Genomic DNA, 15,986 nt, shown 5'->3' with positions numbered 1-15,986 from the left:
GGGCTATTCAAACTCACTGGTCTTATGGGAGCTGACAGTTGCCACACATGTCCATAATTCCCATGCAAAGTTGGTGGAAGAAAAAGGAGGAGAGAATCATCTGTAAATGTAGTGAGGAGTCCTGTGAGCATCACTCTCTATTCCTAGCTAGATTAGGGACACTGGCATAGGAGAAAAGAATGCACATTGTAATTAAACAGGCAAACACCTTCTCCTGCGAGTTTGAAAATAACTTTTCCATCTTAGCACAGTGATTCTCAACTAGAGCAGTTTGAAAACTGGAAAAACATTTTTGCAAACTATTTGAAATTTAAAAAAAACATTTCTGTTTCACAGGGTATAAAATGGAACAACTTGTCACATTTTTTTAATTCTGTCTAGTGTCTAGGGCTTTGTTCTAGTGTTCTGAAAAGTATAAAAGGACAAGAAAGGAAAGTGTATGAAAATCTGAGGCACTATTCACTTTTATTGCACTCGGTAGCAAAAAGGGATAAACAGGAGAAATGAAATTTTCAGTTACAAGAAATGAGATGATAATACTTAATATCATTATGAAATTTCCTGACAAAACCCCACTTTTTGGTGAGAAATTCTTGGTCCAAAAATCTTGACCAGCTCTAGTTTTAGCCTTCTTTGGTTGGACTGTTGTGTCCTCTGTGCCCACTCTGTGTCATGTTCTTGAACAGTCGCATTTTGTATCCTTTCTGTTGCTCATTTTATCACTCTGTCTCCTTTCATCTTTGTGGGTGAGTGCGTACACACATGTATTATTCTTTTTCTCTTGTTTTCTGATTCTCCATTTTTAATTTCTATTCTGTTTTTTCCTTTCAACTCCTTCTCCTCTGTTGAATCCCTCCGTTAGCAGAAAGCTGCATTCTGTTCAGGGCATCTCATGTTGGTTCTGCACAAGAAGGCTTCATTTTCTCCCGCAGATGAGCTGAAGAAAGATTTCTCACTATGTGCACTGGCAGAGATACACATCACCCCAAGGCCGCAGAAAGGAGGCAAGGTAAATCCTAAAGGATGTGCAGTTCTCCTGGGCACTTGTATGCACAATCCGTTCCTGAGCTCAGTGGTGCTGGAACAGTCTTTTTGGAGTGGGGGTGCTGAGCTGGATCCCTCTTAGCCCTGTCCGCACTCCTCATTTCCCCTAGAGCTGGGGCCGGGAGCAGGGCCATGGCTTTGGGGGGGTGGGGGATACAGACTGGGTAAGGCGGTGGAGGCTTGAGCCACAGATAGGGGCGGGGGTGGGACCAGCAGCCAGGCAGGACCCTGGGGCAGGCAGCAGAGCCCCCAGGAAGCAGTGGGGCCGGTGGCCGGGACCCTGGGCAGCAGGGTTCGGGGCCAGCGGCCGGGATGCTGGGCACAAAACCTGGGGGTGACACAGCACCCTCTGCACTCCTACTTCCTGTGCCAATGCCTGAGCTTCCATGAGGCATGGCTCTGCGTTTCTCAGACATGGGCCAGTGCCTGAATGGCATAAGTTAGCCCCTAGACTGGCTACATCTGAAGTAACCATGTGGCACCAGGCTTCAGTGGGTCACAGCTGAGGATGCCAGGTTCAGCACAAACTGCTGAGAAATAGGGTAGGCTCAGTGGTCATTCTATTATTAGATATACCAAGCCAGAAACAAAAGAGGGAGCTAAACTCTATACTTTAGATGTACATACAGTGCTATCCTTTTATCTAGGTAGGACTAAGTCTTTTACAGTGTCCCCTAGATTATTTGTAGTCTGTGCAGATAGAATCATATAATATCAGGGTTAGAAGGGACCTCAGGCGGTCATCTAGTCCAACCCCCTGCTCAAAGCAGGACCAATCCCCAACTAAATCATCCCAGCCAGGGCTTTGTCAAACCTGACCTTAAAAACCACTAAGGAAGGAGATTCCACCACCTCCCTAGGTAACCCATTCCAGTGCTTCACCACCCTCCTAGTGAAATAGTGTTTCCTAATATCCAACCTAAACCTTCCCCACTGCAACTTGAGACCATTGCTCCTTGTTCTGTCATCTGGTACCACTGAGAACAGTTTAGGTCCATCCTCTTTGGAACCTCTTTGAAAGCAGCTGTCAAATCCCCCCTCATTCTTCTTTTCCACAGACTAAATAATCCCAGTTCCCTCAGCTTTTCCTCAAAAGTCATGTGCTCCAGCCTCCTAATCATTTTTGTTGCCCTCTGCTGGACTCTTTCCAATTTTTCCACATCCTTCTTGTAGTGTGGGGCCCAAAACTGGACACAGTATTCCAGATGAGGCCTCACCAATACCGAATATTGGGGAATGATCACGTCCCTCGATCTGCTGGCAATGCTCCTATGTATATTTATACTTATAGAGTGAAAGGTAGGCTATATCAATTTTTGGAGGAGGGCTGATTTGAAACTGGAAAGAAGTCTCATGTATTTTCTCTTGGTATTAATGAAAGAACTAATAGAGAGGATTAAATCCCTCATGCTGGAACCAGGGATGAGCAAACATAATTTTGCTTGATTTTGAAGTCACTCAGATTTCATGGTTGAAAAAGTTTGACTCTAAGACTAAGGTTACTGGGTTTCCATCGTGGCTAAGAGAGGCTGTATAAGGAGGAACAGACAGGAGGTAGAAAGTAAATAATTCAATTCAAAGAGGGTGAAAATGGAGCAGAGTGAAAAAACAATTACATAGAGACTATGGGGAGGCAAAGGATCAGAAAGGTAACAGAGCATTCTAATGATAAAATAAATACTAAATATAGAGGGCACCCACTTGTGGAAAAACTACTTTGGGGGAAGGGGCCTCTGTCTCAATTATATAACAGTATTCCTTGTGGTTAGAGAAAATGTTTTTTGTTATTTTTAAAAAATGGATCACCATTGAATTAAAACTGAACTTTAATTACAGTGAAAAAATTGTGCAAACCTAAACTAATTCTGTGGACCCTAAGTTCGGTTCTATAGGTTCACCCATGCCTGTCTAGAACTGGAGTTCTCACAAAAGAAATATTTGGTTTTCTCTGCTCGTGGTAATGCTATCTGGGGGAATTTTAAAAAGAAATTTCCTTTCTGATTTACCTCAGTGCAACCCCAACACTGGTGGTGAGATGGGGCTTGTTTACAGAAGATTGCTATTTGACCCAGAGAATCTTATAAAAGCTTTTTTCAAAAGGGTATCTTTTCTCCCATCCCCCCTGATTAGCAGTAGGGAAAGCTGTAAGTGTAGAGAAGTGGTTTTTTTTTTTTAAAGGATTTGGTTTTATGATAGACTCCCTCTCATTTCTCTGACACTTTGGAAACCAGTGGTCATGAGATGAATTTTTTCAGAACTAAAAATATAAAAAGATCATGCATCAGCATGAAGGTTGCAAATAAACAAAAAATGTCATCCTAAATTCAGGCTCATGATAGCAGTGATATGTTATCATGATTTCCTCCTTCAAGAACAACGCATAAGGCAGAAAGTTAGGTACACTAATTAGACAAAAAGAAGAACAGGAGTACTTGTGGCACCTTAGAGACTAACAAATTTATTAGAGCATAAGCTTTCGTGGACTACAGCCCACTTCTTCGGATGCATATAGAATGGAACATATATTGAGGAGCTCAATATATGTTCCATTCTATATGCATCCGAAGAAGTGGGCTGTAGTCCACGAAAGCTTATGCTCTAATAAATTTGTTAGTCTCTAAGGTGCCACAAGTACTCTTGTTCTTCTTTTTGCGGATACAGACTAACACGGCTGCTACTCTGAAACTAATTAGACAGTTTTACTTACTTGTCTTCATTAAGGCTTAGCTACCTTTGCCTTCAGCTCTCTTTTGGTCTCTTTTGTAATCTCAAGACAGTTTTTTTTGCCTGCCTTTTGGTCCTTTGGAATGATCTTTAATTCACATTCACAAGCCATGCTTACTATCCAAATTCCATGTTCAGAAATATGATGTGCTTGTCACTGTGATGGAAGAGTTACTCTCTAAATTCTGTGTTTTATTGCTAGAATTGGTTCTGAGCAGTTGGAAAAAAAAACCCTTTTCTTTCAGGTTTGGGAAACGCAAGTTGATCTGTCATTAGGTGGTGTAGGTTTGGCATCCGATTCAAGGCATTTTATCAGTTTTATTCACGGAAGCCCTGTCTTCTGGTTATGTAGCATGTAGCCCTGCTCTGTTACAATGGCTTTCAGTCAAGATTCATTATTCTCAAAAGTATATTCAGTCAGATCACCCATATCTTTTCTTTTTCCTCTCCTGAAGTTTTTACAAGATGTACACATTAAAAAGGAATATATTTTTATCATTAAATAAATCTAAATAGGGGCTATGCCTTCTGTAATCTTGTCAGTTTTATACAGTATATGCATCATTGCAGTTTTAAGATCTCCTTCAGTCAAGTCTCATCTGTGTAGTTTATTCAGTTGGATCTGTCATATATGCCACTCAATGTTAGTAGTTTTAAAGGTTGCGGGGATAAAGAGAATACTTTTTTAATATATAAAGCTGCATTGAGAGAATTCTCTGTCTGCAGCCATTTTAGTGTATTAAATGTAATCTCATCAGGATTAGTCACATCTTATTTTCATTCTGTATTTCATAGTTATGGGAAGCTGCAAATAGTTTAAGATTCTATGAAGTAAAGAGATACTACTTATTATTAAATAAAATCTGAATCCAAGGAAGTCTGATTAGGCCATTTGATTCAGAACATTTATAATTCAGTTCTTCTTCTTCTTCTTCTTTTAAAAAAAGTGGTAACATTGGATGTGTTGTCTTTTGTCAGTTCTGCCAAATCAGAAATATTTAATTACATGGCAACCCAGAAATATTTAATTACCTGGTGACCCAACAAGTGATGCAGAGCCTACACTATGGACCAGACGCCCCACTACTAATTTTGACATATTTGCTGGCAAACTCAAAATTCCCATTGATTGAAATATATAAGGAACAGAAAATAGAAAAAAGTGGCATCTTACTATTATATTCCTCAAAAACAATATGAAGAATGTAGGACTGGACCCAAAGTATCCCAAAAAATAAAAAGCAAGGGTAATGTGTCACAAAATGTACTCAGTCCCTTTAATTAGACAGTTGTAATTTAATTTTAGTTATTGTGGATTCAGAGGGCTTGAACATGATGTAATTCATTACAGAATGTTGGCCATTATTTGCACTCATGTGCTAGGACTGGAGTAAGTTGTTAGATGCTGTAAAACATATGGGAAGACAGAACACACAGGGCTAGATCCACAAAGGGATCTGGGTCAGAGAGAGAGAGAGAGAATGACTATATAGGCTAGTGATGGGAGACCCAGATTCCAGTCCCTGCTCCAATGAAGTTCCTATGTTCTACTTATATAAAATAGAACAGCCTCAACAGGAGACAATGAAAGACACGTACCCCAGAATACCCCCTAGCCCACTGGTGGGGGACCTGGGTTTAAATCAGACAGAGTAGGGGTTTGAACCTGTGTCCCCCATATCCTGGTTGAGTTCACCTACCTATCTGCTAGTGGTGACAAGGGAACCACCACCTCAGGATGCCAGAGTGTCTGAAGTTTGGCATTGCAAAACTTCGTGTAGGCCCCCTTTGCCAATCTAGCTACCAATCTCTTCTCTGAGGATTTTATAATCCAAACTGAAACAAGATGCAATGAAAGTATAAGGAACAAAGGGAGGGCGGGTGAATGAATAGGAAACGCGTAAAGAAATTTAGGCTACGTAGGCTATGTGCACAACCTGATGGTTCTGAAATTTTGAAAAACTCTTTTTAACCTATAAATTATATCAGCTATCTCTGATTGCCCAATAACCTCGGAAACAGTAATTGCCTGAATTTGTAGAGGGCATCACATCAGAGGTAGGTGTTAAGAAACTTTTAGGAGGAAAATTTGGATGTACAGATTATAACGATATGTTTACATGCAGACAGTATATTGTTTGGACATAAGAGTTCTATGTAGAATTCCAGAGACAGACACTGGTAAACAAGAGAGACAAAGTTAGAATTTGAACTCTGGAAGCCAGTTATTTGTAAAAAAGTGCACTTGAAAAGCAACTTTTACCTGTTTAAGATGGACTGTGATCACATATATCAATATAAATTAGATCAGGGAAGGTATTCCATGCATGGTATTAATATTAGGGTGGTGTGATATTTTCATAATGAAACCACGGACTGTGGCAAATTCATTTGGTTTAGCTACAAACTTGATAAGTTTGCAACATTTTCTAAGGTTCAGAAACTGGATTGATTTATGCTTTTCATTGAAATCATGTGACGTTCATGGCTCTGATGTGAAATTTGTGGCTTTCAATGACTTTTGCTTTGAGATTTTGAATGTGGTTTGCCCTAAAGCTCAGAACCATGGTGTGCGAACCCACATAGAACAAAACCTGAAGAAAATAATCACGAAGGCTTGATCCTGACATCTGCTCTGCAGCTATTCAACTGCACAGGGGTGGGGTGAGGCAGGGGAAATGCAAAGGGAGACACTTCTTTCCCTTCATAGTGTAAGAGTAAATCCTATTCTTAGCATGCAATAGCATTGTATGTGTGTAGCACCCTTAGGGTTTCTTGGGCATAAGCTGTAATTTGAGGCATATGCACAGAACTAGGCTTTGATTAACTTTTATCAACATCAAATAGGAAGAATGATACACAAGAATGTCCTTAAATTGATATAATCTACAAACACCTCTAGAGGGAGCTCTGTTACTTATTCCAATATTTTACAGCAATGTTTCTGAACTGGTGGATTGGTATTGTCATGTGGGTCAGACAAGGCACACAGGAGAGTCATGAGGCATTGAAAATAGTATTACAGAGAAAGTCTCACTCCCCCTCTCTCACAAAGCCTTACTCTTCAAGGTCAAGTATTCTTTGTCAACTTCTGGAAACACACACAAGGATTAATTATATATGTGTATCATTGATACAGTTGTAACTTTTATAGTAAATTAAGGGGATCATGAAGAAGGGGTCACCAACCCGAAAAGGTTGAGAATGATGCCTTACAGAATGGTCCACCAGTTCTCATGTGTTTCCAGTTGGCCCTCATAGCTAGTATGAATACCATGTGGTTAGCAGTATACCCTAGCCAGAGATGCACAAAGTTCCATTCGTGACTGATACTGTGAAGCGATGAGTTCCTTCAGTGCTCAGCATCTTGCTGGACGGGACCTTAAAGCAACAGCAACGTGAACCTTCCCTTCACACACTCCAGGCCTGCCTTGTGGAACTCTTGCTCTCTGGTACTGTTTGGCATTGGGCAAGGTGACCTGGCTGAGCTGCTTCCTGCTCCGCAGAGACACAGTTCAGAACAGCAGCCTTTTGCCTTCACTTTGCCCAGGTGTGAATGACTAGACCTGGGCATTTTTTTTTCATCCAGATCCAATACATTTTTTCAGAGCAAAATGCAGCTGCAGCAGCCCTGAAACATTTCATGAGTTCATGTTGGTTTGGCCAAGTTGTTTCAGTCAAAGAAAACCCTAAAAAAAAAAAAAGAAATCAGAAAAAAAGAAAACATTTGTATTGACAGTTTCAAAAAGCAAAACGTTTCAAGGTGAAAAAACAAAATGACTTTCCCTCCAATATGTTCCTTAATTTTATTTTAGAAAACAGCAGAAAAATGGTTTAAAATGCTCAAAATTGACCCAAAACATTTCATTTTGGGTCAAACACAAAGATTTGTTCAACCCAAAATGATATTTATTTCAACTTTTCAATTCACTGAACATTTTGAAAATTTTTCATTTTTGGTTCAGCCCAAACATTTTAAAAATGTTTCAGAATTGCCAGCAAACAAACAAACAAAAAATCCATTATTCACACAGCTGTATAAAGGACTACTTACAAGGCCGCTGAAAATCAGACCCATAGATCAGAGAATGAAAGAACTGCTGGATATAGCGAGTGAACACCACCAGCAGCAAAAGCATTTCAGTAGGGAAGGAACAGGCAGAGGACTGGATCCTGCATGTGCTGAGCACTCTGATCCTAATTCAGATAAAGCTCATGAGTAGTCCCACGGAAGCAGGGGATCTGCACGTGTTTGAAGTTAAGTACTTTGCTGGATCAGGCCCACAGAGCTCCTCACAGGTCTTTTATTCCTGCTGCAGCCAGGTCTCAGAAAACAGTACTAGTCTCCCCAGACTTCCTGCTTTCTTGATACTCTGAGTTCCTTTCCCAAACCTGAAGAAGAGCTCTGTGAAGCTCAAAAGCTTGTCCCTTCCACTAATGGAAGTTGGTCTAGTAAAAGATATTACGTCACCCATCTTGTCTCTGTAATATTCTGAGACCAACCTAGATACACCAACACTGGTTATTTGACAACAGTTCTTCTTAAATGAATCTCTCTTTCCGCTATACCCTGTTGTATTTATCACTCCAAGGGCTCAACGTTTGTGTTCGGTACAAGAGCCGATACTTTTCTTTGCAGAGCATTGCTTTTGAAATATAACTGCCACCCAATGCCCCCAACACATTCGTAGTCATATTTTTGCTTTTGCTCCTTCCCCTGCCTTATGTGTACCTTTCAATCTTCCAAGTCCCACCCCTCATTTTTATTGTGCCATCCCCCACAATTGTCACCCACACCATTCTACTTCTAACCTGACAATTTTAAGACCTCTTCCGTCTCTCTCCTCTTTGCTTTCTGCTTCTGTAACTCCCCCTCTACACATGCACACTTCATCTTAACAACTACTGCTTCTCTTCTCCATTATCCACAATATTTTTCTCTCCCATCACCTACTTAATTAAAACTGTAGTAAGTCTGACCCTGTGTCTGATGGATTCTATCATACATAATTGGGCACTTCAAGGAGCTCTGCTTCTTGATGGACAGCGTTGTCTAAACCTTCTTCCACTTTTAGTTTTAGGAAGGAGGAATTGCCTGACTTCTGCCCTGATGCACAATTCCTATAAACGTAGCTGCCAAAACCAAAACTGTTTTTGTTTATTATGGAACAGTGGGATCTACAATGTTCCCATTCCCTCTATTTTGTATGACTCCAGTGAGGGAATAAAATAGAAAACAAAGCTATTTTCCAAATGTCATTCAATAGACTATGCATTCTTTGATGATAAATGCAATCCACCCAAAGGCATTAAGCCTTTTGGATGTTCTAAGATGTTTGATCTTATTAAAAAGGAATGATTATATGAAGCTTTATCACAGCTAGGAACCAAGTACCCTTACTTAGATTAAACAGAGATCCTGAAGTGAGGGCAGAGTGTGTTACCATCGTTTCAAAACTATCACATAGTTTAGCTGAGTTTGGATAATCTGGAATGGACTTTCTTTGAAAGGATCAACTGCCATTTCACTTTGTAAATTACTTGTGAGGAACGTAAGATGTCTGCTCTGGTTAATTGAAGGTCATGCCAATCATGAGGCTAATTTGAAAATAAAAAAGAAAAGCTTAGCAGTCCCAGTCAAAATGTGAAGTCTACAGTATTCCTAATTGCTACTATTTAAAACTCATTTTATGATCCTTGTCTACAAAATAACCCTGTTTGAATTTAGACAAATAAAACTAGTTAACATAATGAATATATAATGAATTGGAGTTTTCCCATTGTCTTTAATGGAAGCAACAGCAGATCAGTTGGTGTTGTGAGCCCAATCCTGTTTTCACTGAAGTTGATGGAAATTTTACCCTTGATTTCAATGGAAAGAGGTCTTTTCTCTTCAGTATTACAGGTACTATATATATGGGCAATGGTCACCATTATAAAGTCAGCTTTTGCCAGATATCAGTTTGTTGTAACTGTTGGTAAATGCTGAAGTTTTAATGGCTGTCACTGTAGGATATGTAATAAAATGCTAAACCATCGTACCCACTAATGCTTCTCAAAACATAACAATATTTATTTAAAAAACAGCATCTTGGTTATCTAGATGTAATAGGAGTTATTTAGATCTATTTTATTTTATTTTTTATTATTTTACAGCTTCTGTTTTCTTTGTGTGGCAACGCAATGCAGAGCCCAGGACTCGGAGCTCAAGATACAAAAGTTCTATTCCCAGTTCTGCCACTGACCTGCTGTGTGAACCTTGGGCAAGTATGTTCATTTTTCTGTGCCTCTGTTTCCCCTCCCATCCTTTGTTTGGTCTATTTTGATTGCAAGCTTCCGGGGGCAGGGACTGTCTCTTATTGTGTGTACATACAATATCTGTTATTATTTATTATTATTATTTATTTGTATAATCACAGTACGTAGCGGCCCCGGTCATTGATCAGCACCTCATTGTGCTAGGTGCTGTACAAACACACAGCAAAAAGACTGTTCCTGCCCCAAAGAGTTTGCATTGTGGTACAAAGGGGCCTCAAGCTCACTTGGAGCCTCCAGGATCTACTAATAATGTTACTATAAGGACTCTGTTACAAATGCATTATATCACACATATTCATAGAAATTAGAGATGCGACAATTTATTAGGTCATGTAGTTCATCTCCTGGTTAATGCACGATTGTTCTTCATTTTCTAGTGTTTTGACCAGTCTGGGTTTAAATAATTCAAATAAAGGAGTTTCTATCATTCCCATTGGGAGACTATTTCATCATTCCATATTACAGTCACGCATGTGATGAATATTACAATAAAACACTCTTATATCTCAGTATTGCCATGACTACTACCTTGTTTTTATTGCTTAGTGATTAATATTTCTTTTTTGTATAGTATTAAAATTCATAGGTGGATAAGAAACGTCAGGGCAGTCATTTTTATCTTAAGAAGTTACAGCAAAGCAACTCTCATCTTTGCAGAAAGAAAACATGTCCTGAAGCTCCCTGGCCATTGGGACCAGGTTTAGAATTTGGATACAGAATGTAGCAGATGTTTCTAAATTCATCAATCAGGCTTGTGAATACAAAACAACTCTTGCTCTTAATCTTAAAGAGACTGAACATTTAATGGAATCTGCATTTATAGATCCAAACAAGGCAATGTTAAAACAAGATATTATTGAAAATTAAGACAAGTCATCAGACCACAACATGTGACTGGCAATAGACCTTAAATAATAGAATGTGGGGAGAGGGAGGGTATTGTATGAAATTTTCCCACTCACCAAATTTGCAAGGATGTCTAGACACATACATACTGCATCAAACAGGCAACTATAAAACAGAAAGCTTAAAACTATTGCTGGAGTTCATTACCTCTCTTACAATAGTCCACTTCCACCCATTTGGAAGGAGCAGAGGGTCTGGCAAGTCAAACTTGTAGATCTCGAAGGCACAGGGCAATCCATGCAGAAGCAGAAGCAGAGCTGTGCTGACAGGGAGCTGAAAGAGAGCCACAGAAAGTGAGTGGAACAGGGCCCCTGGATAGGTAGGTCTGTGCCTCTGGCAAATCTTTGGGACCCATGATGCATGGGGGACCAAACCACCTGCTTTTTCATTGGAGCATGGAGGGATTGTTGAAACACAGAGGAAAGAATTTGGAAGAATCTCAGAGGAATCTTGCAGATTTTTCTTTTCCTCCTCATCTCATTCCCTCCCATGGGTTTTCTCTCTCAGAGGATGGGGGAGATCTGTCCTATTTTTTTAAATCAGATTTTAAAGTAAAATGAAATAATAATCCAGCAAAATGTTGAAATATATCCTTTGGTGCTACTGACTTTATAGTAAGGTATATTGCAAAATATATAAATCATACATTTAGCGTTGCTTTGTAATGTCACAAAACAAAGAAGAGGTATATAGATGTGCACATAATATAATCTATCCATAATGTTTAGCATAGTTCCAGGAAAGAAATTAGCTACATTAGGCAGTTTTATATGCACATATTCCTTTTCCCAAAAGGGAGGCTCCAAGCAGTAAATATACACTGGCAGTTTCCAGTGTCAGAGTGGAAGCAGGCTCACATCGAATGCATACAAGCAACACTAAAGCAACTGATATCTGCTGCTTAAAATATTTTTATAGCATGAAAAGCTACAGAGACAAGATCGATTACAAACGTAAACAGAAGATTACGTTAATTTCCATTTGCCCTAAGGGACCATTGTAAAATGGAAGAAGGGTCCCACAATACAGCTCCTGAGTGACTCACATCTTCTGCTTAATTCCATGCTGCTGATCCAAGGGAAGTATTCAAAATCTCATACATTGGGTCAGTGACACCCCAAGTGCATGGCTGCATAATCTCCTAGTTCTTGCTCCCCTGCTCCACAGCGTATGGGGGAAGTCATCGTATCCTGGATCTTTGGCCTTCAGGGAAAAGCAACTCCTGAAAGTCACACAGGCTGTTGCAATGAGCTGTCTCTTTGCAGTGCATAACACTGTATGATAGGAGGCTCTGCAGAGATGCACTCAGTATAGTGGCCAGTAGAGGGAGACAATGTGGATGACATTATCAGGCATAGTATTTAATCCCTGCAAGTTAAAGAGATATTGTAGGTAACAGAAGATGAAGATGACTTTGTCCCTTTAAAAAAGAAAGTGAGACATTAATGAAAGTAGGCTGGAAAGGACTGGCTTAGATGTTGAAAGAATGAGTCAGAAAGTTTTATTGTTGGAAGGTAAGTTCTGTAATTAAAAAAAAAATTAAACTATTCAATTAACAAACAATGTTTTAAAATTACAGAATTTATTGTATGAAAATGTTCAAACTTTCTGCTTCCTAATGCTTCCTAATGGTAAATCCAATTCTTTCACTCCTTTGCATCATCAAACTGGACCCCTGCTGGAAAGCATCATTAAAATGTCAGCTCTCAGTGAGAGAGAAAACAGATCCATTCAGTGAATGGAAAGAAGGACAGCAGTTATAAAACTGCTTTGAAGCTTTTTTTAAAACCATGTATATATTTTCCTCTAGAAAGCACTGTATGTATTAGCTACCTATTCTATTAAAAATAATCACAGGAGCTTTCAATTCAACATCATTCCCTTTGTTATTAGATTCTCTATCTTTCTCTTGTGGACTTTGGCACCAAAAACAGAACATGATTTCAGAGTGCTCATTCATGCTGCTTAGGCACGGACCTGCCCTAGTTGCTATTGGGGAGTGCAGCTTCTCCCTCCCATCACTAGGCCATCCTGTTCCACAGGCCAGTATGGGAGGAGGGCCTGGCCATAGCCCACAAGTTTTTCCCAATCCTCTCCCCAAAGGAATAGGGAGGGAATAGTCCTCCAATCACAGGGACTGCAACTGTGTGGGACCTGCAAAGGCCAAGGGAACACCTTTGCTCTCCCACCAGTACAGTCTGGGCCAGTTATTTCTGCATGTCCCACATCAGATGCCAGTCACTATATAATGTTGTATTTTGCTGAACTTTCTCAAATTGCCCATTTCTGACTTGTGCTTAAATGCCCTCTTTTATACATAAAAGAGGGCATTTATATATATATATATATATATATATATATATATATATATATATATATATATATGCAAGGCCTCGTCTCATACCCATTGAAATTAATAGGAACTGTTTCACTGACTTCAAAAGCCCTTGTTCAGGCCTATAATTATTCTATGCCAGTGGTTTTCCACCTTTTTTCATTTGTGGATCCCTAAAAAAGCTTTGAATGGAGATACGGACCCCTTTGAAAAACTTAGACATAATCTGCGGAACCCCACAGGCCTGCAGACCATGGGTTGAAAGCTACTGTTCTATAGTAACTACAACCTTTCGTGGATCCCTTAGACACAGTCTGCGAGCCCCCAGAAGTCCGCAGACCACAGGATGAAAATCACTAGTCTATGCAATTGTGTGCTGATATCTTTTATTCTCATCCTTCCAGCCCTGCCTCTGGCAATTGTACATCTTGGGAGCACAATCAGTGCTGATCACCAGCTCCATAAGGAGTTAGAAGCAAGAATTGGGGAGGCAAGTGGAGCTTTTTTGAGACTGGCAAATATTTGAAAAGAAGGAGGTTCACGCAAGAACCAAGGTAAAGTTATACATGTTAGAGGGCTTTCCCTTCACCCTCCCACTTCTCTGTTTCTTGTCACGCAGACAGCAAGCAGCAAAAGACCTGAAGTCTGAAGCGCAGAAAATGCGATGTTTATTGGGGTTAGTTTCCAAGCAAGTATATTCCGAAGCCCTTCACACCAGTCAGCTTTATCTCTATACCATAGAGTCTGTTCCCCAGTGTTCCGTTTCCAGCTCTGATGCCACTGAGCATTTTGGGTTCCCAAACTTGGTTTGTGGCTTGTTCAGGGTAAGCCCCTGGTGGGCTGCAAAATGCTTTGTTTACCTGAGTGTCCGCGGGTATGGCGCTCGCAGCTCCCAGTGGCCACGGTTCGCTGTTCCCGGGCAATGGAAACTGTGGGAAGTGGTGGCCCAGCCCGCGCCGCTTCCTGCAGCTCCCATTGGCTGGGAACAGTGAACCACGGCCACTGGGAGCTGCGAGCAGCCATACCTACAGATGCTCAAGTAAACAAAGCATCTCGCGGCCCGCCAGGGGCTTACCCTGAACAAGCCACAAACCAAGTTTGGCAACCCTTGCCGCAGAGCGTTTACCCCGTGTCCCCCTTCCTAGCTCTGATGCCGCAGAGCCTTGCCTGTGTCCCTGTTCCCCATTCCCTATTCCCGTTCCCATCTGCCCCCCCTTAACAAACATGATTCCAATTTCCCTTCCACTTCCTGTTTGACCCCATTTATATAGTAATATTCTCAGTTATACCTTAACCAATCATTTTACTGAAATTTAACTAACCAATCCTAACATATTGTAATATAATTCTCTAACCAATTATATTCCACTACCCTAATTAACTTACACCTAGCAAAATTAATTATACAGCAGACAGAAATAATTAGGGAACCAGATAGAGTAACAATAAAAAAGTGGGGGCCATAAAGATAAAACAATACAGAAATGAGGGTTTCACAACCACAACCATTGATAAGTGATTTCTTGCCAGACAGGATGCTATCTCTTAAGATCTGTCTCTTTATCTGGTGGTGATGGGCATTATGATGACAGGATGGTCTTCCTAACAGCCCAATACCACCTTACTTCAGTGTGACTGGTTTGGAATGTGAGGCTGTGACCATACGCTTCCCAGCTGCTTAGCCAAAGGCCTTAGCCTAAGAACAAGGCCTCAGACTAGCCTAGTGAGAGAAGGCTCATACACGGGCAGACTGTGATTTTGATTCTTTGTTTTTATACTCCTATAACTAGCTAAGTGATAAAAATACACCTAAGTTCTTAAAGTATAGACCTTTACAGGCAGGCCTGAATATCTATATTCTAACAATACACTGTCATTGTGACACTCACATTGGTATACGCTTCTGAAACTTGGTAAATGCTAGAAGCCCACAACAGGAAACTTAACACATTCCATCAGAAATGCTCACAGAAAATATTTGCTGTGCCCTGGTAGAATAAACAACAAGGAGTCTGGTGGCACCTTAAAGACTAACAGATTTATTTGGGCATAAGCTTTTGTGGGTAAAAACCTCACTTCTTCAGATGCACGAAAGCTTATGCCCAAATAAATCTGTTAGTCTTTAAGGTGCCGCCAGATTCCTTGTTTCTTTTTGTAGATACAGACTAACATGGCTACCCCCTGATACCTGGTAGAATAAAGTAACTAACTACAACAATCAGGGGCCAGACACCTCAGGAAGAGGACAAGGGTCTGAACCCCAAAGAATAAGCAATTGAATCAACTGATTGTATACTATATTATTGTACTATAAAAGCATATTAAGTAAGGTGTCATATAAAAACTGATGACATACTGATCAGGAATATTATTGTTTGATGAACGTGCAGATGGTGTATAAAGAGTATGTGTTGGAAATATGTTCGGAAAATATGTTTTTGGGGCATACTTGATAAACAAGCTTGGCTTAGACAAAGGAACATGGGTTCACCTGTTTTTTTCAAGCTTTGTAAGCCAGAGGATAATGAAAGTACATTTACATATAAGGTAACAAAGCAATCAAGGTAACAAGTGACAGCTTAGTGAGCACACTGGGGGACAGAGCCTGCACCCCAGGGCACTGTCCTGGCTCTTGAGGCAGAAACAATGGACTTAGGGT

At 40.3% G+C, this 15,986-nt stretch overlaps 1 long non-coding RNA gene across 1 annotated transcript in view; it reads left to right on the top strand.

The window, feature by feature from the left end:
- The window catches only part of LOC135982216 (uncharacterized), a 170,192-nt gene extending 156,050 nt beyond the window's left edge, over window positions 1–14,142 (top strand). The window contains exons 5-6 of the long non-coding RNA XR_010599460.1: window positions 9,925–10,035; window positions 13,732–14,142. This is a non-coding gene — a long non-coding RNA (uncharacterized LOC135982216). The remainder of the gene's footprint in view (window positions 1–9,924; window positions 10,036–13,731) is intronic.
- The last annotated feature ends 1,844 nt before the right edge of the window (window positions 14,143–15,986 follow it).

This window comes from Chrysemys picta, chromosome 3, assembly GCF_011386835.1.
Source record: "Chrysemys picta bellii isolate R12L10 chromosome 3, ASM1138683v2, whole genome shotgun sequence".
NCBI classification, from domain to species: domain Eukaryota; kingdom Metazoa; phylum Chordata; order Testudines; family Emydidae; genus Chrysemys; species Chrysemys picta.
The sequence above is the reverse complement of the archived record's forward strand: the minus strand, read 5'-3'. Positions and strand labels throughout refer to the sequence as shown.